Source organism: Pleurodeles waltl, chromosome 2_2 (genome assembly GCF_031143425.1).
Source record: "Pleurodeles waltl isolate 20211129_DDA chromosome 2_2, aPleWal1.hap1.20221129, whole genome shotgun sequence".
Lineage (NCBI taxonomy): Eukaryota > Metazoa > Chordata > Amphibia > Caudata > Salamandridae > Pleurodeles > Pleurodeles waltl.
In genome coordinates this window covers 141,113,920-141,139,516 of record NC_090439.1, presented here as the reverse complement: position 1 = coordinate 141,139,516, position 25,597 = coordinate 141,113,920, and positions in this window count along the sequence as shown.

Below are 25,597 nucleotides of genomic sequence, written 5' to 3'. Positions count from 1 at the left end.
GCATTTTGGTGACATTTTTAGTGTTGTGCAGACTCCACTTCCCCAGGTATTCCTGTCAAGCCCTCGGGATGCAGGATGGACAAGACCTTCTCCTCCCAGGGAAAGAATACTAATGGGGCACTGGGAGAGCAACCACCAGTCTTCTTGGCCTGCAGCTGGTGCCAGGAGACCATGGAATGAACCTTGCCCCTGAGGTCATTCTACCTCTTCCTAATGTCCTCCTTTGTGTGCAGGGTTTTGCCCACAGTATTGACTCTGTTGAACAACGTGTCCTACATTTCCATTTTTCCACTGAGAGGTGTACGCTGGACTTGAGCTGAAAACAATAGTGGCTCTACTCCTATGATTTCATCCACCATGTCTCTGAACTCAACCTTAGAACAAAGGGGATTTTCTGAATGTAGCATGGTGGAAAAAAATGTGTGACAGTGACTTACTTAAGAGGGGAAGTGCAAAAGAGTGTGACTGGACAGAAGTGTGTGCAGTGTGTTCTATGGGATGGTGAAGAATAAAGGTGTGCCTAATCTGTGCAGTGTTTTGGAAATAATGTGCTCTGGCTTCAGTGTATTTCATCGATAATGCAAAGGATTGTGATGTGTGAAGGGGTGTATTTTATAGTGTCCTTTGCAGGTGTATCTATTGTCACAATGAGTGTCAGCTGTGTTGTTTTAAAATTCATCCAATGAGCAGTTGTGTATTACTTTGATGACCGCGGACCTCTGTGGTTCGGACCGCCAATGGTTGAACATCATGGGTGTCCAGCATGGCAACTGTGAGCTGGTAATACAGTCCATGGTTGGTAGCAGTGCTGTCGGCGCTGGAGGTTACACTGCCTATTTCTAGGCCTCCACTCCACTGCAGGTCTGCCTGCTGTGGTTGGTGTTTGGTAGTCCAGCCTGTATAACTCATAATGGGCAGTCTGAAAGACCACCATTATGTTGGTCTTTTCAGGACTGCCAACGTGGTGCTCTGGCGGTCCGACCGCCAAACTCGCAATGACGTCCCAAGTCATATTGCTGAAGGCTGTGAGTTGGGTGATCATTAATACAAAATCTCATCATACATTCCACTTCACAGGGGAAGCTTAGAACTGAAACTATCACCTTATAACGTTGTACAATTTTCAATGTACAGAAAACACACCCCACTCAGAAAAGTTGAAGGTCACACATTGTTGGATTAGGAAAGCACAGATATGTAGTTCCAAAAAATATGTTGACACACACTGTGTTATACAGCTTGAAAGCTCTCATTGCTTGTGTTGCAGCAAAATTGTCTTCTAAAAATAGTATTTACACATGTTGCAGTGCTTTAATACATCACCAGATACTTTCCATGCAACATAATATATGGGTTGATGTTTAACATGTGGAGATGGCAAGAAAAACAACCATAGGGAACAGTCATGATGTTCTTTTCTTCCATTAAGTCCTAGGAAAGGTATCGCCATTGTAACATGAGATGTCAGGTCGCTTTTTAACTACACTACACATATGTAGGGTGAACCATTTAAGAACTTTTGGGTCATCTCTAAAGCTCTACAACAAAGTATATGTCAAACCTTCTTGAGAACTTTAGGATGCTGACGATAACTTAAACTTCAATCTCATAATAAACTATGGACAGACAGGCAGACTAGTGCTAACTTTGCTGAAAATACACCATTCATACAAGATTCACAGAGCCATTAATTACACATGCAAGTGGTGTCAGTCGTTCTGCATGACTTGAGCCACGGCTGTTATAGGTTTTTTTCAACTTTAGGTGTTGCCGATTGTAAGCATAGGCAATGGGTAACATGACAACAATGTAGACATGTCCTTAAACATTGTATATTGAGGTAGAAATAGGGGCACAGTTACAATGAAAAGCCACTAAAGCTAGATAATAGTGCACTGCCTACAGGAAAGCCATTCAGTAATTTTAACAGCAAAATGTGCAGGACTCAGGTGTACCTCACAAAGAACATTAGTAAAGCATTCTCAGCAGCAGGTGCTTCTACTACAATGCTGGCAGAAAATATGCACAATAGTTATTGGCACTCATGTTGTCCTAATTATATTCGCAATGGCAGATAGTTGTCACGTGCTCAACAAAGAAGTGTAGAGTGGCATTTCGTTGTTTGTAAAAAAATATGCTTACTGTCCATAAATATTAGTAAATTTGCATGTTGAGCTCTGATGCTGTTTTCTGTTGTCACATGGTTATTTAGGGCCATTTTTATACTTTTCGACGCACAACTGCGCCAACGCAGTTGTGCGTCAAAAAATGTAACGCCGGCTAACGCCATTCTGAAGCACCATGTGGGCGCCGTATTTATTCAATGACGTTAGCCGGCGTTAGCCGGCGGAGCTGCCTGGTGTGCGTGAAAAAAAATGACTTACACCAGGCAGCGCCGGCGTAGGGGAAAATGGAGCTTGGCCGTCAAAAAATGGGGCAAGTCAGGCTGAGGCAAAAATTTTGCCTCAACCCGATTTGCGCCATTTTTTTTTACTCCCAACCCCCATTGAAATGACTCCTGTCTTAGCAAAGACAGGAGTCATGCCCCCTTGCCCAATGGCCATGCCCAGGGGACTTTTGTCCCCTGGGTATGGTCATTGGGCATAGTGGCATGTAGGGGGGGCACAAATCAGGCCCCCCTATGCCCAAAAAAACTTTAAAAAAAATACTTACCTGAACTTACCTTAATGTCCCAGGGGTGGGTCCCTCCATCCTTGGGCGTCCTCCTGGGGTGGGCAAGGGTGGCAGGGGGTGTCCCTGGGGGCATGGGAGGGCACCTCTGGGCTCCTTCCGAGCCCACAGGTCCCTTAACGCCTGCCCTGACCAGGCGTTAAAAAATGACGCAAAAGTGGCTGGACGTCATTTTTTTTGACCCGCCCACTCCCGGGCGTCATTTTTGCCCAGGAGTATAAATACGACGCACATGCCTCGGAGTCATTTTTTAGACGGGAACGCCTACCTTGCATATCATTAACGCAAGGAAGGTGTCCACGCAAAAAAATGACGCAAACTCCATGAACTTTGGCGCTAGATGCGTCTAACGCCAAAGTATAAATATGGAGTTTGTTTTGCGTCGAATTTGCGTAAAAAAAAACGACGCAAATCCGGCGCAAACAGAGTATAAATATGGCCCTTAGTATCCTCTCTAAGGTCCTCGCTTGGGCTGGCAATGTCTGCTAAAGATAAATAGCACCATTTTAAAATTAAATTATTTTTTGTTTCACTGAAATGTGTGTATATTTAAATGTGGTTCACAAACAATTCATATAATTCTTAACAGAAGGTTAATTAAAAATGCAAAACGCTATATATAATGATAAAGGAAAAAAAGTATAGTTCTTGAAAGAGCCACATGTTTGTGGAAATGTTTCCAGTGGAGATGATTAAATAGTTTCTATGACAGGAAAATTAGACAATAAGACAGCAGTCCCAACATGTTTTAAGATGAACACCATCTCTCCAAAATAGTTCTGAATTGTCATATCTTATCCTTTCATAGTAAACACTGCTAAATTGGTGGTCTCAAAAATGTGTCATGATAACTTTGATGTGACCTGATGTACACCCAATCTTCAGTTTAAATCAGTAGTGTGGAGCCCCTTTCGATGAAGGGCAATACTACAGCTTTATAGGCCATAGTGGGCAATCCCGGCCATTAAAGGCCAGCTCTAGCATTAAAGGCCTGAGCAAAAGGCGATGGCCTTTGAAAAGGGAGAGGGCCTTTAATGGCCAATATAGCCTGTTATGGCAGGCTATGCGAAAATTCTTCTCCATGAAGGCAGAATGTCCTTATTAAAAAAGAAACAAAGGCTTTCCTTCAACCAAGGGGTTCACAGGGCCAAGGCGGTTCACTGTTGAACACTCAAAGCAATGGCTGTGAAAGGAGGCTGAAGTCAGCCCCGGTTCTACCTGGGCTCGTCTGAACTGCTCTTTGTGATTCAGATGAGTCGGAGAAACCCAGGAGCTGAGCAGAACTTCCTTCTCCCTCCTTCTGAGGCTTCTGTGACACTGAGCCACAGGAGGAGGGAGAGGGGAAGGTTCCGTTGTGCCCTGCAGCACATGCTCTGCCTTTTACTGTCCCCTGCCTAATCAGTGCATTTTGGAGTGGCAAGGGAAAGACAGAGGTAGAGACTATGGGGTTCATTACGACCCTGGCGGCCGGCGGTAAGGTGGCGGTAACACCGCCAACAGGCTGGCAGTGTACCGCCAGCAATTATGACCGTGGCGGAATTGCCACGGTCATACCGCCGGCCCCTCCAATATCCTGCCAGGATTCCGCCTGGCGGTCATAATCCCCAGGGCAGCGGTGCAAGCACTGCTGCCCTGGGGATTATGAGTCCCCGACCGCCAGCCTGTCCGTGGCGGTACACACCACCATTGAAAGACTGGCGGAAAGGGGACTTGGGGTGCCCCTGGGTCCCCTGCACGGCCAATGCACTTGGCATGGGCAGTGCAGGGGCCCCCAGGCATAGCCCCGTCGCGCATTTCACTGCCCCAATTTCGGGCAGTGAAATGCGTGACGGGTGCTACTGCACCGGCTGCACTTCAGCATTGCCGCTGGCTCTATTACGAGCCTGCAGCAATGTTGATGTGACATTTCTGCTGGGCCAGCGGGCGGTAACACTGTTACCGTCCGCTGGCCCAGCGGAAATGTCATAATAGGGAGCTAGGAATACTGCAGGCAATGGCGGTATTCTGTCTCCCGCGGCCTCAGCGGTCTTTTTACAAGACCGCCGAGGTCGTAATGACCCTCTATGTATTAGGGCATTGCAATGTTGTGAGTAGAACCAGCCTCTACCGAGTGTAGTAGTCTGTAACTTGCTCCATTGTCTTCAATGGAGAGTTCAACATTCCTATGTTCTAATAAAGTGGGTATTGTGATTCATAGCATATAAAGAGGCAAGATCTTCCTTCACTGTAAAAGAAAGGTGTGATCTGAGTATATGTCCAAAATCATTAGTTTCTGTATTTAAAATTCTTGCTTTATGCTGGTGCAAACATATATATTCTAAGGTTGGAAACGCTCAATTTCATAACATGAAATTCAAGTATTTTTGCATTAATTTCTGCATAACCCAGTTCTAGTAGTAAGTTATGTTCAACAGCCTACTGATCTGTGTCTAGTACTCCCAGACATCACCTACGAGCCAGACATCACAAGAACTGTGGCAAGCAGTCTTCACAGTTCAAGTTAGAAATTGAATATTTTTTTATGTGCATGTCCATATTGAAGATTAAAAAACCATTAGCCAAAACCAGTAAGGACTTATTTAAATACAATGTCCTCAACAAAACCTACAAGAATGCTGAACATTTTCAGTGCCCTACTACATTTCACTGGCCAAAGTACCCTTTGCAATAATTTGAATATTTACTTTGGGTGTATTAAATTCTATGATGTTATCAATTCAATAATGGTGCATCAAAATCACGTCAGGATCCCATGTGACATAGGTCAAGTAACATAGCAACACAAATGTGTAAGCAATCTAGGCGTAAACAGTTTTACTGAGCTTCAGTATCAAGAGCATTGTGTTTGTTCCCTTTTTATTGACATAAAAAAGCAAACTTGATACACATAAAAAAGAAAAAAGCAGGATGCCCAGTACATAAACATAGAGAAATATCTTCTGCCATAGCTACACAATCACTTGATTAACTTAGTGAAAAGAGAAAGTAAGAATGAGCCCCCACAGTTCCTGTGTGAGGAATGTTGATGGAACTTAGACCATATTTCATCTGTGATCTGCTTCCCCTTTCTGCCTTTGACACGAGATATTGCAGTCTCAATCTCAAATGTGGAGCATATTGTCCGTCACCACTGATGTATTCAGGCAGCTTAGAATTAGTCCAATGCTTAGTGATTATGAGCCGAGCTTCAGTGGCTGCCACAAAGCACAATGCAATATAGTTAGATGGTACACTGAATTTACTTTATTATTACCCAATAAAATAAAGACTGGGCTGAGAGCTATGTCTGTATTCAATATCACAAAAATCTTGCAAGATATACTGCAATAAAAATCCCTCAACAAATTACAAGTCCCAAACATGATGACATCAGAATTTTCAATCAAGCATTTTGGACATTCAAAGTTAGACTATAACGTTGTTAAAGTCTATGTACAGCCTTAAAGTGTAGGGCTACGGAGCTTGCTGTCTAGCGGTACTATTAAGTTCAAACCTATTAATTATATTTTCACCGGTAACTGTTATACTCAAAGCCTAAGTAAACCCTTCTGCTAAATTAGTGACTTAGCACAGTATGGGGCATATTTATACTCAGTTTGCGCCGAATTTTGACGCATATTTGGCGCAAACCTTGCACCATATTTATACTATGGTGCCCGACCCCGCAAATGTCAAAATTCCTCTGTGTGCATCATTTTCTGGATGCGGGAAACCGCCTTGCTTTAATGACATGCAAGGTAGGCGTTCCCGTCTAAAAAATGACTTTAAGGCCTGTGCGCCTTATTTATACTCCTGTGTCATTTTGACGCACAGGGGGGGCAGCCCTTAAAAAATGGCACACAGCCTGAAGTGCGCCGTTTTTTACTGCCTGGATGAGGGCAGGCATTAAGGGACCTGTGGGCTCATGTCCCTGGTCTCTGATCATGGAAGCAGTCCCCTGTTACCCCCACTCACCTCTGGAGGACACCCATGGATGGGGTGACACATCCCAGGTAAGTACAGGTAAGTTTAGGTAAGTATTGTTTTTAATTTTTTTTAGTGGTGTGCCACTGTGCCCAATGGCCATGCCCCGGGGACAGAAGCCCCCTGGGCATGGCCATTGGGCAGGAGGGCATGGCTCCTGCCTTTGCAAAGACAGGAGTCATTCCCATGGGGGTTGTGTGTCAAAAAATGGCGCAAGTCCGGTTAGAGCCATGATTTTTTACTGTAACCTGACTTGCACCATTTTATGATGCACAACCCCCATTTTATCCTACGCCGGCGCTGCCTGGTTAGAGTCATTTTTTGTACTCTGACCAGCCCACAGCGCCGGCTAACGTCAATCCATAAATAAGGCGCCCGTCTGGCGCGTGTGAATTGCGTTAGCCGGCGGTCATTTTTTTTACGCAAACCAGTCAAAAAGTATAAATGTGGGCCTATATGTGCTTTTAATATTGGCGGTACAGTACTTGAAAATAATGTCTAGTGGGTCCGTTTTGTCAAGTATTGTATCTGATTGAAATAGATAATGTATAAACTGAAGGTATTTAAAAACTTTCTCTTGTAAATTGATACCCTTCTTCTATCTCTTCCTAAGGTATAATTGTATGTTTTATGCAATGCTGATCTATGGATCCTTGGCATATTAAGTAATTTGCATCATTTCTTCCTCCCTTAGCATTCTTGACAACCTTGAAATAAATTGTCTTGTAGTAGTTAGGATCAAAATTCCGCAAGACCCAACTTGGTGCTTCACAGCCCAGACAAGGTGTACATGCTGATGAGAGGTTAGTTGGAGAGATAGTTGACAATTTAGCCATTCTTTCACTCATAAGGGCCCAATACTAAAAAAACGAAAATTGGGTAAGACCAACCCATCAATACTTTGAGGAATTTTAAGATATCGAGCTGCATATACTTTATTAATCCTCATATAAAGCAGACATTGATGCTTCCAGGTGTTTGAAACATACCAGGGGGGCATGCATAAGAAAAGAGCGAAACAGGTACAGAAACATTGGGAAGATACTCATCTTCACCACTTTATACCTCTCTTTCAAAGTAATAGGAAGTCTGTCCCATTGTCTCATGAGTAGTACTGAGCTTTTCAACACCGGATTATCATTCAGTTTAAGGATCTTGCATAGGTTAGAGAAAATGAAAATACCTGGATATTTATCCATAGACTAACGTGGTCATTATTACATTTGCAGTGAGTGATAAAGTGGCAGAAATACAGCCAACAGGCTGGCGGTAATTACTGCCAAATTATGGCCATGGTGGTGATAACTCCCATAGACAGCCACGCTATCCGCCAGGACATTAACACCACTCACCACGGCGTGAGCCATCAACAGTCAGGCAGAAGACAAGGTACTGCCCACCATATCATGACCTTGCAATCCGCCACAATTTCCAGGGCAGAACCAACACCATGAAAAAACTTGGCGGAAACACTGCACAGAAGACCAAAGGCTCACCATTAGAGACACAGAGAAGAACAAGTTTGCCATGGAACCGTAAGTGGAAGTCTTACCAATGCTCTTCTACTCCATGCTCCACCAGGAACACCAACTCTGATGAAGACGATGATGGTGAGAACAGCCGCCTAACACACAAGGGAGGGAGGGAGAAAAAGGAGAGTGACACATACACGTACAGCACACACCACACACACACACACACACACACACTCCCACCATACACACAACCAGCTGCAGACGTAAACCAATGGCACACAACACACAGCATAATAAAACAAGGACTAGAGTTTGGAAGTACTGAAAATGTATTAGCAAGGCAAAGGCCACCACATGAACCAGATATGTACAATTGTCCAGAAACGGCCAATGCCCAGTCCAAAGTAGTAGGGCTCACTTGGCCACAGGGCACAGTCCAAGGCCCAACTTGTTTCCTGACGACATCCTCACAGAACTGTGCAGGGGCATTATTATTGAAGTGGGCAGGCACCTCAGGGGGAAGAGGCGTGAGGGGCACCTCAGCTGAAGTCAGCTGAAGTCAGGAACTTGCCCACTGGTTCTGGAAGGGGCCCCATGCCCATTACCCAATGCTGGGGGTGCAAGGTCACAGTCTCTAAGGTGGGGAACTTGCCCACTGGTTCTGGAGGGGGCTCCATGCCTGTTTCCCAATGCTGGGGAGTGCAAAGTCACAGTCTCTGAGGTGGGGTGGAACTCACCCACTGGTTCTGGAGGGGACTCCATGCCTATTTCCCAATGCTGGGAAGTGCAAGGTCACAGTCTCGGAGATTGGGAACTCACCCACTGGTTCTGGAGGGGACTCCATGCCCATTTCCCAATGCTGGGGAGTGCAAGGTCACAGTCTCTGAGGTGGGGAACTCGCCTACTGGTTTTAGAGGGGGGCTCCATGCCCATTTCTCAATGCTGGGGAGTGCAAGGTCACAGTCTTTTGAGGTGGGACACTTGCCCACTGGTTCTGGAGAGAGCTCCTTGCACAGCAGTCCCTGGAGGGTGGCTCACATGTCTGCTATTTGAGGTGAGGGCCTGGGAAGCTGGGGACTGGCAACTAGACCGCTTAACAAAAATGGCAGCTCTAATCAGAACCACAGAGTGAGGAAAATATGGCCACCAGGAAAATATAGCAGAGAGAGCATACAGATTCACTGATGCTGATTTAAAAGTGGGAGATCCCTAAGGACTACCAGATGCCACTGAACACGGGCACTGGAGTCCCATAAAATGCATACACAAGGTAAAATGTTTAAAAACTATGAGGAAGTGCAAAAACGTGCTATAATCAGAAGGGGGAAGCAGTTTTACCTATTGATTGGGTCCGCTGCGCGTCCGCTTCATGCAGCTCTTCTTTTGGGCGTGGGAAGCCACCGACTGGAAACTAGACCACTTAACAAAAATGCTGGCTCTAATCAGAACCACTGAGTGAGAAAAAAATGGCCGTCAAGAGAAATGGCACAGAGAGATCCCTAAGGGCCACCGGAATTAAGGATCTCCTAAGCCCTGACTGACATGGAATGCAAACAAGCTAGGTTACCAGCATTTACCATACAACCATTACCCTTGAGCTGGATCAGACTGCAATGCCTGTCCTGGCATTAAGGGGCACCCACTAACTCACATGCAGCACCCAGATCCCAGTGACCGGGTGCGACACAAGGGGGACAATCAGAAGAGTTTCATTTCCTGGCAGTGGTCTTGGTCTTGGCAAGTGTCTATGGCTTCTGTCTGAGTCACGGGGAACGTTTGTGGGGCGGTTCACCTTCTGCAGGGGGAGAGGTGCTGGTGGCCTGTGGGTCCTGTGGTGTGACCTCCTACCCGCTAGCTGCAGTGGAGGTGGTGGTCTGGACAATAAACTGGCTAGTGGTAGAGGCCTGCTAGTGTGCTGTTGAGTCCCTCATGAGGTTGGCCATGTCTGCCAACACCCTTGCTATGGAGATCATTGTGGTATTGACAGCCTGCAAGTCCTCCCTGATCTCCTGATGGTGGTCCTCCTGCAGCTGCTTGTTCTCCTGCAGGTTGTCAAGGATCTGGCCCATCATGTACTGGGATTGTTGGTAGTCCACCAGGATCTTGGTGAGTGCCTCCTGGAGAGTAGGTTCCCTGTGCCTGTCTTCCCCCTGGCACACAGTGGTACTCCCAGTGCCCCTGTTGCCATAGCCTGTATCCCCTGAATGGTGTGCCCACTGCCACTGACTCCAGGTCCCTGACTATCTTGGGTGTGAGGTGAAGACTGGGGTCCCTGTACAGGTGGGCATACTGCTGATTGATGTGTCCTGGGGACAGAGGTGTGGGAACGCTGGGTGGGTGCTGTGGTGTTGGATACTGATGGTGGAGGCTCTCCGGTACACTGTGAGTGGGCTGGGGTGACCGACTGTCCAGTGGTCCCTGAGGGGCCAGGTTATTGATCCAGATCCTGAGGTCCAGAGTTACTGTCATCACTGGGGCATCTTCTGTTGGGGGACTGGTTTGTCTTTGCACCTCCTCTCTGCTGACATTGGCTGGGGCACCTGTGGGGATGTAAGTGATGTATTATGCTTCATGCCTGTGACATATTGTACATCCATAGATTCCCCTCTATTGCTTGGTTTGTGTATATTGATGTATTGTGGGATGATTAGTTCCCTTATGCTGTGCATGCTTTAGTGATGGGTGTCCATGCAGGGCTAGGAGGGCTGTCCATGCATTGGTATTGCATGTAGGGCTGGGCAATGTGGTTAGTCATATGTGTAGGTGCAGTGTGTGGGATGGAGTGGAATGATGGGAGTCAGGGTGAGGGGGTCTAATGGCATGCAGGTATGGGGGGTGATAACTAGTAAATGTTGACTCACCGGTGTCCAGTTCTCCGGCAACTCCCGTGAGTCCCTCAGGATGCAGTAATGCCAAGTCTTGCTCCTCCCATGCTGTGAGCTGCGGGGGAGGAGGTGGGGGTCCACTGCCAGTCCTCTGTATGGCGAGCTGGTGCCTTGCTTGTATGGAACGTACCTTCCCCTGTGGGTCGTTCCATCTCTTCCTGATGTTGTCCCTTGTTCTTGGATGCTATCCCACGGCGTTCACCCTGACCATGGTTCTCCGCCATAGCTCCATTTTACTGGCAATGGATATCTGCTATACCTGTGCTCCAAACAGCTGTAGCTCTACCTTGACTATTTCCTCCACCATGACCCTTAACTCCTCATCTGTGAAACGGGGCTGCCTTTGTGGGGACATGGGTGTTGTGTGGTGTGTGTATAAGTGTGTGGGTGTTGAGTACTGTGGTTGGGTGTGCATAGTGATGCGCATGAGGGATATGTGGGTGTATGTGGTATGTCTCCAGTTGTCGCAGTGGTCTTGGTGTCATTCTGGTGGCAATGATTTGTATTTGTAAAGGGTTGTGTGTAAAGTGGGTGGGTGTTTTATAGTGAAGTGGTTGGGTGGGAGTGGTGTGTGTATGAGTGTCAGGTGTGTGTTTTTGGTATTGGCCAATGTTGTGTTGTTTTGTACTTCAGTGGCCATTCTGAGTGCGCCGGTGTGTACTGCCAATGGTTTACCGCTGTTGAATGTCTGCTATGGTGATTCGAGGGACATGATGTAGTGGATGTTGTTTTGTTGGCGTAACAGTATGGGTGTTGGCACCGCCACTTTAGCACTGACCTTTGGACTGAAGGATTTGTGTGTGTGACAGTATTCTGTCGGGTTGGTGTGTGTGTGTCATAATATGGAGAACAGATATTCGCCACCGAAGCGGCCTTCACCATGGCGGTAAGCGGGATGTATCACGAATTTCATAATGAGGGCCCTAGTTTTTAATATTAGCTGATAAGTGCCACAAGAAAACCTGCCAAACGGTGAAGCAACCTCACTATGGGGTCATTCTGACCCTGGCGGTCACCGACCGCCAAGGCCAACGACCGCGGAAGCACCGCCAACAGGCTGGCGGTGCTTCCTGGGCCATTCTGACCGCAGCGGTAAAGCCGCGGTCAGAAAAGAGGAACCGGCGGTTTCCCGCCGGTTTACCCCTGGCCCAGGGAATCCTCCATGGCGGCGCTGCTTGCAGCGCCGCCATGGGGATTCCGACCCCCTTCCCGCCAGCCTGTTTCTGGCGGTTTACACCGCCAGAACCAGGCTGGCGGGAACGGGTGTCGTGGGGCCTCTGGGGGCCCCTGCACTGCCCATGCCACTGGCATGGGCAGTGCAGGGGCCCCCTAACACGACCCCACAAAGATTTTCAGTGTCTGCGTTGCAGACACTGAAAATCGCAACGGGTGCCACTGCACCCGTCGCACCCCAGCAACTCCGCCGGCTCCATTCGGAGCCGGCTTCATCGTTGCTGGGTCTTTCCCGCTGGGCCGGCGGGCGGCCTTTTGGCGGTCGCCCGCCCGCCCAGCGGGAAAGTCAGAATGACCGCCGCGGTCATTTGACCGCGGTGCAGTCTTTTGGCGGTCTCTGCCCGGCGGGCAGCGCCCGCCGCCCGCCGGGGTCGGAATGACCCCCTATGTCTCTCCATAGTCTGGACAATGTATTGCAAGAAAATCACAATATTATCAACATAGTCAGTAATTTTAAATTTGATTGAGTTCAAACATACTGCAGAAATCTGTTGCAATGCTTTTATCTTTAGAACAGAGGGCTCAAAATACAGAACATATAATAATGGTGACACTGGGAGACTTCACGAGTGTAGGAGGCTGGCCTGGTTTGTAGTAGGTACCCTAGGTACTTACATCCTATACAAGGTCCAGTTATCCCTTATTTGTGATATGTAGTCAGTGTTCTACCAGCTTAGGCAGTCTAGAGGTAGCTGTAGAAGAGCAGCTTAGGCTGAACTAGGAGTCATGCAAAGCTCCTGCAGTACCACTATACTTACACAGTACTTATTCACAACAAAAGACAGTACTCTGTGTTACCAAAAATAAAGGTACTTTATTTTAGTGACACAAGGCCAAAAAAATCTTAGAGGCAATACTCCTTCTGGAGGTAAGTATTATACACAATATATACACTAGACACAAACATAAGGTAAGTAAATAGTCACAAAATAATTCAAACAGTAGAAAATACTATAGAATGCATTAGGAAGCAATAGGCCTAGGGGAAACACAAACCATATACTAAAAAAGTGGAATGCGAATCACAAATTCCTCCCTAGGCAAGTGTAGTGTGTAGAGGGTCACTGGGAGTGTAAGAAAAACACAAAGGTGAGTAAAATACCCCATGTCAGAGCCCAGGAAAGTAGGAGTAAAGTACTGCAAGTTTCCTCGGGACACACTACAAGTCGTGATAAGAGTTATTGCAAGAAGCAAGCAAGACTGCAAGCAACAAATGGTGGATTCCTGGAACTGAAGACCTGTGAAGAGAAGAGACCACGTCCAGAAGTCTCAGAAGATTCCGGGAAGGGCAGGAGCCCCTGTCAACCTAGAAGATGGTGCAAAAGAGGATTCTCCAGTTGGAAGAAGTCTGCAGAAGAGCACCAAAGAAGATGGCTGCGGATTCCTGCGTGATGCGAAGGATGTCCCACGTCGAGATGTTGGATGCAGGTTAGTTGCAGCACTGGATTCATCCAACAAACCTTGGTTCAAGCAATGATGCGGTTTGCAACAAAATGGCACTGACTGGACCCAGGAGGGACCTGGGGGCCTCAACTTGGATTGAGAAAGCAGAGGGGGCTACCAACACTGGAGGGACCCCATAGATAACCAGGCAGCACCCACATGAGTCCCAGGACATGGGGACAAAGAAGGTGCAAATTGTGGTTGCTGCAGCACTACAAAAGAAGGTCCCACGCCACTGGAGAACAACTCAGCGTGTTCAGCGTTGCAGGATGGAGTGCTGGGGACCTGGGCCACGCTGTGCACGAAGGATTCTTGCAAATAGTGCAAAGGAGTTAGAGATGACCTGGTGCACAGGGGTACTTTCGCAAACTGGGAAGGCAAGCTCTTACCAAATTTAGACAGCTGGGGTGAAGGGGTCTACCACCTGTGTTCCAGGGACCACACTCATCATCAGGAGAGGAGTCCCAGAGAACCGGTTGTTATCTTAGAAGGTGCCTGCTGGAGCAGGGAAGTGACTTCTTCACTTCATTGGAGATTTCCTCGTCCTTCTGGTGCAGGGTGAAGACAGGGAGTCCTCAGAGCATGCACACTTTGAAAACTGTTGCAGTTGCTGGCTGGAGCTGAAGTTGCAGAGTCACAGTAGCCTTCTTGGATACTTTGTTGCAATTACACCTGTTCCTAGAGCAGTCTGCAGTTGATTTGACGGTCAGAAGATGAACCAAGAGTTGAATAGGATTCCTGGTGGAAACTTGCAAGCTGAATATGAAGAGGAACCTGTAGGAGATACCCTAAATAGCCCTGAGAGGGGGATTGGCTACCTAACCAGGTATGCGCCTATCAGGAGGGGTCTCTGACGTCACCTGCTGTCACTGGCCACTCAGAGGTCTCTGGAGGGTCCCCACACCTTGGAAAACAAGATGGCTAATGCCAGGGACAATCTGGAGGAGCTCTGGGTACCACCCCTGGTGTGGTAATGGACAAGGGAGTGGTCACTCCCCTTTCCTTTGCCCAGTTTTGTGCCAGAGCAGGGATTGGGGGTCCCTGAACCAGTGTAGACTGGATTACGCAAGGATGGCCCCATTTGTGCCCTTCAAAGCATTTCCAGAGTCTCTGGGAGGCTATCCCTCCCATGGTTGTGACAGCTATTTCCAATGGGAGAGGCTGTAACACCCCTCTCCTAAAGGAAATTCATTGTTCTGCCTTCCTGGGATTGAGCTTCTCAGTCCCCAGGAGGGTCAAAACCTTTCTGTGAGGTGGCAGCAGCTGGGGCTGCAGTGGAAACCTCAGAGATCTGGTTTGGTAGTACTCGGTGGTCCATGGTGGAGCCTCCAGGGTGCATGGGATTGGCCCCCCAATACCAGATTTGGATTGGGTGGTTCATTCCATGATATTAGACACCTCACATGGCCATATTCGGAGTTACCCTTGTGAAGCTACATATATGTATTGACATATATGTAGTGCACGCTTATATTGATGTCCCCGCACTCACAAAGTCTGGGGAATTGGCCCTGGATAATGTGGGGGCACCTTTGCTAGTGCAAGGTTGCCCTCACACACAGTAACTTTGCACCTAGCCTTCAGTAAATGAGGGTTAGTAATATAGGTGACTTAAAAAGTTACTTAGTGCAGTGGAAAATGGCTGTGAAATGGTGTGTGCACTATTTCACTCAGGCTGCAGTGGCAGTCCTGATGAAAGGTTTGTATGTGCTCCTTAAGGGTGGCAAAAGAAATTCTGCAACTCATAAGGATCTCCTGCAACCCCAATGCCCTTGGTACCATATACTAGGGATTTATAAGGGGAGTCCAGTGTGCCAATCAGAATTGGAATATGGAGCCACTAAACTATAGTGACAAATTTGGTAAGTAGAGAGAGAATAAGCACTGGAGTTCTGGTTAGCAGAACTTTAGTGACACAGTCAAGCATACTGACAACACATATAGGCCACAAACTCTGAGCAATGGGGTCCTGGCTAGCAGGGTCCCAGTGAGACAGGCAAAACATACTGACAAACAGGTAGAAATTGGTGGGTAACATGCCTAGAAAGATGGTACTTTCCTACAATGTGTACTGCTCTGATTTGAAAAGTTAGCTGATTGTTGCCCCATCATTATAATACCAGCTAGGTTTCTTGAGCACTTTTTTAAACATAGTAATAGATTTATTTACTGGTTGCTTCTATTGCATAACTTGCCATATTTCTCTAGGCGACATGATTGAAAGCTTTACCAGCATCAAGCAGGATCATACCAGTCTATTGTGGCAAACTATTGGCAATGTGAAGGATAATTATTGGTTCATTGATAAGTGCCATGGTATTACATTCAGGGAAAAACCAATATTGTTTGCCCAATACTAACCCCATAATTACGGTGCCCAGTCTCATTGCAAAATTTTGGAATATATTTTGGCATCTGCATTAATTAGAAAAATTGACCCATGTGATCCTTTCTATACTCGTGGTTTCCCCTGCTTAAGAAATACATTACAAAAATTCCCAAGATGGTGAGGCTGTAAGGCCTTCATGAACACTATTTAGAATGTCCATCCATAATGGGAGTGTCACATCTAACAAGAACCTATGAAACTTAGCTGGTACAGTGTGGTCACAACCAACTTTACCATTAGCTAAGGCTTGCATAGTGCATATAACTTCATCCCTCGCGGAAGAGGAGTCCAATAGTAAGGCATCTTGACAAGCTTCATGTTTAAGTGACATAGGGCCTCATTACGAGTGTGGCAGGCCGAGGGCCACCACATTTGCATTGACGATTGGTCTGACTGCCCAATTACAACCCTGGCAGATGGACAGCTGTAGGGCCACCGTCTTCATCTGGACCTTTGTTCCAGACAGGCTGACGGCGGTCTTGGTTGTAGTCAGACTGGGCGGCGCTGAACTCACAAACTTCTTCTCTGCCGCCATGAAAAGACTGGTGGAGAACAAGTGCCCAGTGACATCACAATGCGCACTGTATGCTTTGCTGTGAGATAGTGCTTGGCTCCTTTAAGGCAGCTGAGTGCTATCTTGTAGCACTGTTCCCACCAGACTGACCGTCGGGAATGCGTTTTGCAATGTTACCGCTGGACAGATTAGGGGGATGCCTCTGCCATGTTGGTGGCATCCTCCCTGCGAGTTTGGCAGTCCAGTGGTGGGATCGCCAAACTCATAATGAGGGTGATAGACTCTAAGCAATAGATATCAGTGTCCATTCTGATAATATTGCTTAAAAGTGTCTATAATTGCTTCTGCCTCAGTCACTACCATGATCAGTCTTAATTTTGGAAATACTCTCTCCCAGTTGGTGATCTCTAACCCTATAGGGCAATATTCTCCCCACAGTTTGGATTCATACACTAAAGTGTGATGTTGTCATATTTTTGTGTATTTATCTTCCGCATTGCTCTAATAATTTGAGACTTGGCTTGAAATAATTCCTAATACAGGGTACGAGCATAGGGTTGCTAATTACATATGGCTGCAATATGTTTTCTCTCCAAATCAAAATCTTTTGCTTTACCTGCTGTTTTGTTGTTAATAATCATTATTTTCCCAGTACTGTAACTAATTATACCCCCATGTTAATAGCATTTAAATACATCCCAAATAGCCCTGGGCTAGTTTTCTGTTGATTAAAATAAATACAATCTGCTATTTCATCTTGAATGCATGATTAAAACTTGTCATTGAGTATTAGATTTCTGAGAAATGTCCATCAACATAACTTACTAATTAAAATCTGTTTCATTGTCTGCTGCAATGGATTATGATCAGAAATAATTCAAATCTTCTTTTTATTGTATTGAGTACTAATTTCAGATGATACAAAAAAAGTAATTAATTTTAGAGTAGTGTGCTTGTGGGTTGTAAAACACATAAAACCATCAATATCATTATGAACATGGTTAGTCAGCCATATGTCAGTCAATCCTATAATCTGCACTAAGGGACTGATTTAGATCTCAGCTGAAGGTTTACTCCGTGGGATCGGTGATGGATATCCTGTCCGCCAAAATCAAAATACCATAGAAAACAAGGGTATTTAAATTTCGGCAGACAGTATATATGTTACTGTTGTGATGGAGTAACCCCTCAGCCAAGGTCTGAATCCGGCCCTAGATTTCTAAATGTCACCCTAACTTTGGGAAGTCTGTCTGGGCTGCTAACATTATGTACAAAGGACAAAGGACAATTGATATCAACACACAGAACTTACGGCGTTTGCCAATTCAAGGGTTTAAAAAACTAAATAATGAAGGAATATCATTATTTGTGCCATACACTGAGCAGATAGTATAATACTTACCAGCAATTATGACATATGCAAAAGCCCAGCACCCATAATCATCTGCTGGAATTCTAATGTCTACCCGCCAGTGGTAGCTCACTGCCAAGTGTGCAATCTACAGGAAGTGCAAACATACAACCACTGTTCTCTGGGCAACTACCTCTATCCACTCCAAGGAAATCATAGTCACAGGGCAGTAGCTCCCCACTGACATTCTTAAACCGACAGAACTTCCCTTGAAGATATTGTTCTAAAGAAAACAGTCTTTCCACCACCAGGGTCTGCCTGTCACAAGTAAATCACAGAGCAGTGACAGATACCCCATTCCTGTCCTTTATGGATTCATTCCTACCATCACTCGGGACTGTCGGCTTAGTTCTGGGTCTACTCTCAAACAAAGGGACACAAGGGCATGATCTTTTCTGTCCCATGGGTATTTCTCCTTCCTCAGTGCTACAATTGTCACCCCTGTGGAGTGCATACTTGTGAGCATCACCTGCTTGGACCTGGTAGAATTGCCCCTCTTGCACCCTGGTTATACACAATCAAAATACCTGTCTTTCTCAAAGAGCCTCTTTGCCCCTGGGGTTCCACCTTCTTGCTTACTGGAAATAATTTGGGACTCTTTGCCCTTGTCAGAATTTTCAGGTCCTAAGGAATTATTTTAATGAGCTGTGTTACTCCCATCCTTTCCCTGCTGCAGGCCTGATGTGCTCCTCCCTAACTAAATTATATTGCCCATAATAAGTGTTCAATGTATTGCTCTTAACCCATCCCTCCACTGCTTTCAGTGAAATGTCAATAAAATCAGCCCACGGTTGTTGTGATGCCTTGTGTGTTTTACAGAATGTTTTACAGTATTCTTGAAGAGTGAGACCAACTTTCTGTACTAGTGCATCCTTCATGTGGGGTATGCATTTGCTACCTCCTCTTCTACATTCATGAGCATTTCCTTGACCTGTGTAGGCACCAAGGGGCATATTTATACTTTGTTTGTACCGCATTTGCATCATTTTTCTTGATGCACATCCGGCGCAAACTTAACTCCTTATTTATATTTTGACGCTAGACCTGTCTAGCGTCAAAATATTGGAGTTAACGTCATTTTTGCCTGTGGAAAACTACCTTGCATCAATGAGATGCAAGGGAGGAGTTCCCCGGCAAAAAATGACTCTAGGGCCTTTGCACCTTATTTATCCTCCCATGCAAAAATCACGCATGGGAGGAGGAGGCCTTAAATAATGGAGCTAAGCCTGTTTAGGGGCATTATTTTACACCTGGGTCAGGGCAGGTGTTAAACAGCCCACAGGTGCCCATCCCTGCACCCAGGGACACCCCCATCCATCCCCACCCACACCTGGAGGACACCTAAGGATGGAGGGACCCATCCCAGGTAAGTCCAGGTAAGCTTTTTTTTTTTTTTACAGTGCCATAGGGGGGCAGAACTTGGGCATGGGGGGCATGACTCCTGTCTTTACTAAGACAGGAGTAATGTCCATGGGGGTTGTGCGTCAAAAAACGACGCTAGTCATGTTAGAATAATTTTTCTGACTCTAACCTGACTAATGCCATTCTTTGACGCACAACCTCCTGTTTCCCATACGCCTCCCCCACCCAGTTAGCGTCATTTATTTTGACGTTAATCGGGCCTTACCGCCGGCTAGTGTCATTCCTTAAATATGATGCCCGGCTGGCATCTAGGAATGGCAATAGCCTGTGGTAAAGGTTTTGACGCAAACCTGCGCTAATGCAGGTTTGCATCAAAGAGTATAAATCAGGGCCCAAAATGCCGCCTGGTGCTGTTTGTCTACCATGTGCATCTTCAATACACTCTCTTTGGAAGTGAAACACTTACTAATGTCATTTCCCACCACAAAGTTAGGCACCACAACTTTGGATAAGTGGGGTTGTGGCTCCTTGTAGACACCTAATCACCTTGCACAAGTACAGAATGTTTCCCGTGTTGCCTGGACTGTGACATTGAAATTTATCCTGCTCTGAGCTTTTACCACCAAAAACATTAGCTTCAGCAGAATCTTCTCCAACAACATTCCGGCTTCATTGGGATTTTGGAGGTTACAACCTGCAACCTTGCCCCGATTGAGGAATGCGAATTCCATTTCAGACTCTAAGTCAAAACGTAAAATCTTTGTCTAGGACAAACCCATTTGGTTTATCAGATTCACACTCCATTGTGGTAAGCCTGCAATCACTCCTAAGCTGGGTCAACTGGAAGAGTGACTACCAATTGGTGCTTTACATTCTATTGGAGCTTTTTGTCTTGAAGCTTTAAAATTCATAATTATGCTTCCCCTTATTGGACTAGAATTTTGTCATTTTGATATTGTTGTACATTTGTACTCACAACATTTTTTGTTTATTTTTCTACATTGTTGTGGATTTGTATTGTGTTGTGGTTACATTTGTAACAGTTTTTTGCTGCTAAATACTTTACACATGTCCTGAGTTAAGTCTGTCTGGTCTGTGTCATGGTTAGCAGGGGCGTGAGACTAGGTTTAAATTATTGAGAATGTGTTTTTCACTAATAAGTGTATGGCCTTTTTTTCCTGTGGTGGACTTACATCCACTTCAATTAATACCCCACTACAGTTATGAAGAACAGAGGTGGAGGACACTGAGCTGAGTTTATTTACCTTGGAAGTAAGGTGGCTTTCATGGATCACATGGCAGGAGCTATTAAAGCCTGAGTATGGGGTAACAGAGAATAAAAGGATTTGAGTATGAAGTGTGTATGCGTGTAAGGCTGACTTGTGTGTGTTGTTGACGTCATCAAATGAGGTTGGTTCAGTGGAACGGCTTTTGGATTCATTTTGCTTCTGAAAATGGTAATGTAGCGCTGTTTGGAGATGCATTTGTTAGAGCTGAGACTTAATGGTGTACTGAGATTATGGAAACCTATTTGGGGTCCAGTGCTTGTCATGGGAATAGTCAGTAGAGAACAGAATCAATGTGAGGCCCTTGACAGAAAGGTACGGGAGAAAATGCTTTATCGTGTCTACTTTCACATTCAAGTCATGAAAGATGATGAATAAGACAGTCACATAGTTTGACTCAGAAAGGTGTCTAGATCTTCAAAGAAATTCATTTTATCCTGGGATAAGATAAATGAAAACAATGTCTTCTTAATGTCTGCACAAAATGTCTAATGACACTTGCAAGCAAGTGGGATATTTCTGTTTTTAGGTTTGGATGTGTTGAGCGTGTTTGGTACTGAGAGTGAAGTAATTCCTCTACCCTTACGTGATGAGTGTAATGAAGGGAAATCGTGACTTGATGCATGTGAGGTGCATGTGAAGTACTGCAGGTGTGAGTTTAATAGAACTTTCTCTGATGGCAGAAAAGTGAAATGTGGGTGTATGAAAATCATGGCGGTGAGAGATGTTATTGCAGACTGGCCTAGCATTACATATGCAGAGTAAATTGTTCTGCTTTTTCCAGTTTAGAGAATGTATAAATGTGAGTCTGTATAATGTTAAGGCTCGACTGTCACAGTAAGTTAATGGGAGGTTTGTTCTTCTGCCAGCAGTGTTGTGGGGGTTGTATACAACTTAACGATTTGATAGTGGGGTAGATTTTGAGAGCTGTTAAGAAACAGAGGAGGCGATTTCTACGTACTTTGATACGAGTGGCAATAATCGCCAACATGTTAAAATCGAAACTGGAATATACAATTATTTTGCACCTACCAGATACATAAATCAGATACCTTATTTAATGAAAAATGGCAGTTGAATGAAAAGAAACATACAGAATTAAGTGGTGGTTCGCTGTTTCGACCGAACCTAAATGTACGATTTTCTGGTCCAGCGTTCCTTTTGAGTTGATGGCGTCATGGCAAACAGGTCATGCTCCGGTCAGTCATAACCCGGAGCCGTCAAAATAAGTGCACATCTCTTATTTTACTGTTTGCAAAAAATGTATTAAGTAAGACTGCAATCAAATCCTGCAACGGTGAGAACAATTACCTCCTGCTTTTAGTTTGAACAAATTCCAAACACTGCAAAGTTACAATTATTGTAATGTCAACATGGGAAATTGTTTTGTAAATTATGTGAAATGAAACCTCAGTTAGTTTTACAGTCTGCTCACGGACAATGTGGTCATTAATTTGTCAGCAAATTGAAAATGTGTACACGGCATCTGAATTAATTAGGCCTCTTTAAAATATTCATTTGCCTGGTGCATTGGCGCCCTGCGAAAATGTAAGCTAAACACAAACAATTTTTATCCCTTTCAGACGGTATCCTTAGCTGTAACTTTCACTTCGGAATTCGTGAATTAACGAATTACTTTTTGCTGCTCGAAGCGTCGACTACATTATATGGAGAATGGTTAACCGGGATAAAAAAACAAAAGTAGGACACTGAGCTATATTGGCTAACGTTATGTGCCGGAGCAAGCTTGACACAACGCAACGCAAATGTAGCAGTTATATATCATACTTTATAATCGTTTGCAATAAAGGGCTTCTCTGCAAGAGCACCCTCCAAAAAGTTTTGCACGAAAACTCAAGAACTTTTTTTAAATAATTTTTGTATTGCGGTTTTGTGATTTTTCACATTGGTAAATACAGCATGTTGAAGAAGGTAGCAAACAACATCCTACAATGTCATTACAATATCAGTAAAGAGAACAAGAAGTCGTAGAATTCAATCGGTGCAAAAAAAGAAAATGCGGACAGAAGAGAAGTGCACTGGCTCGTTTTCAGCTCATGAGTGATAGCTCATAGAGCAGTGTTCATTCGCTCAGTGTGTAGCTTTTACTTAATTTTCCCTGAGTGTCCTGTGAGAATGAAAGAATCCCAGTAGGAACCTCCTTAATTAGGGGCGAAGGTTAGAGGTTAGGGAGGAATTCGGGGTGAGGGTAGCCAGGGAAGGACACAAGAGATAACAGTAGGATGGCGCATAGAGGGATTCGAAGGGTTGCAGGACGGTGGGTACCGAGGGCAGGGGGGAGTAAGGAAACGCAACCCAAAAAGTCTGAGTGTGTAAGCTGTGGGATCAGGTGCCGGGAACACAGGAAGTGATCTAGGTGTACATAAAGGTTGTAGGGGACTGAGTAGTGAGAGTATAGTGCAGGCATGGGTTATGGGTACTCCATGCAGCGAGAAGAGATGACTGTTGGATCCATCAGGAGAACTGCTGGCAATGCTGGCAAGCTGGGGTATGAAGAAATGGGGGGTTGGAGAGATCAAGAGAGAGGTCCAGTACGATGTTGTACCCCCATCCCTAAATCCATGGGATGCCAACCCACTGGGCTTGGACTGTGGATAGAGTGGCCCAAAACACTGCCTGTGCCGCTTTTGTGGCATATATACAGCCCAAGAGGATGGGGCTGCCATCTAACTGGCCTTCAACAAACATTTATCTTCCCTTCTTGTCAGTAACTGTGCAATGGGTTTGGAAGGGAGTGCCTGGGCAGATTCAAAGCAAGGTACCCCAAGCTTATGCAGAATATTTCGTGCCATAGACCACGCCTCTCCATTGCCTACTAAGTTGCTGGAGTTCACTTCTGGTGAAGTAAGTTTCTTGTAGGAGACTGATGTGTACCTGTTGACTTTTGATGTAAGCGTATATAGAGCAATGGTAGAGTACTGAGTACTAAGTGCATCCCCCCAAAGTTTAATGTGAGGAATCATGTGGTTTGTGTGGTAGCCATGTGGGGATATTGGGTGTGTATGGGAGTGCAGGGAGGGCCATTGGGTGATCGTCCATCCCATGTGTCCACATCGCTCCACGAGGAGGGGTTTATGTACCTCTCATTTTGTAGGAAGAAAAAACAACAGGTTATAAACAATGATATTTAAACCAGAACCAGAGTCTGCAGTTGGAGGCCACATACCCAAACTATTGCTCATAGAGACAGTGCATAGAATGGTGGTGGTGACAGACTACTCCGTGATGTTGGATAGTGAGGTATGAGAGGCTGCAGGTGTGCAATCTGAGTCATGGTGCAGATGGGCAAACCGTCCATCAATGGTAAACAGGAGACCTGGCCACTGGAAGTATGCCCAGCAGCAGAGGGGAGGCGAATGGAAGGCACAAGAATCTTTCAGAGAGGGGAGGCCCATAACCTCTGGTTGAATAACAAGGATAAGATGATGGGCAGTCTTCAGGATCGGCCCTCCCACGAAGCACCACTTTGGCAGGGATTTAGAGTATTAGAGCATATGGGCTGCTGATTACAGCATGACCAGGGACCAGGCAGGAGCCCCATGTGCCTCAAGTCACCCAAGGCCATGTCATCCTCACTCACAGTGGTGCTGGAGACAGTGTGCTGGGGGAATGAGGATTGTTGAAGGACAAATGCAGCTTCATTGACTGATTTTTGGCTTTGATGCAGTTTTGTGGGAAGGGTGCCCTGGTAGCTTTCCCTGTCCTGCCTCGCTGTCGGCCCCACTGGCCTCTCCGCTTTCCGCAATAGGATGCATTATTAATGGCTGCAGAGTGTCTGTGACTTCCCTCGAAGTGGGTTTCAAGGTCAAAAAGGAGGAGAATTGGTGCTGGGTTAGCACTGTGTGGTCTGGAAATATCAAAATCCGGTAGTTATATTACTCAAGCAAAGCTGCTCGTCTAGCCGCTTGCAAGATAGCATCTGTATCTCTCTAGTCGAGAAGTTTTGCAATCACTGGGAGGAGGGCACCCCTGGTTGGGGCAGAGGGCAGGTACTCAGTGCGTCCTCTTCATTGAGAAGTGAGGGGATAGGGCCTGGGGTGGAGCAAAGGACTTCACCGACTCCTCCATGAACTCAATCATCACTTTGGTCTATTCTTCTGAACTCTCCAGTAGGCCCAAAACATCTATGTTGTTCTGGCGGGCCCTCCCTTCAGCAGCTTTTGCACGATGCTCCAGTCGCTGTACCCTTTTGAGAAGGTCTTGAGTTGTCTATTCTTGCTCAGTCAGGTATGGTTTCATGCTTGTGATGTGTTCAGTTTTTGTGATTCTAGAGGCCAGCTGCCTCTAGTCTTCAGGTAAGGTTCTGAATTCCACCGGCTTTCCTCTATTCCTAATTCAACAGATGTGCATGATGGCTCAATGGCATGTAGGATAGCATTTTAATTTGGCAGCTAGGTACTGGGGGGTGGTGAGTCTCCTCGCTCATGGCAGTCCAATGAACGAGTTCTCAGTGATGGTGGGTGAGGGTGACCCTTGGTTGATTTCTGTCTATCCATATTATCTGAATTGATGGGCACAAAAGTATCACTCAGTACTGTGTTGGGCAGAAGTAGCCACCCTCCTGCTGGGGGGTGCTCCAAGGGAGTTCTGGCAAGGGACGGCAGAGATACTCTGTCTTAGTGGACCCCGGGGATGGCAATGTTCATCAGTGAAGAGGTCCCTCCTCCGCCAGGGTCCAGAGGTCACTGACAGCTGAGGGCAGAAAAATGTGCTGACACAATTTTAATGTGACAAAGACACACACAGTAACCAATTGGAAAATGTTAGGCTGAAATTGGAACCTGAAAAACAAGCAAAGGCAGGTCCATAAAGATGTACATGATCTATACCTAGCCTTAGGAAGGCTAGAACACTGTTGAACCATGGAGTTTTGCTTTTCACTAGTGACCAAGCTGAAATACTCATGCACTGACAAAAAATCTCT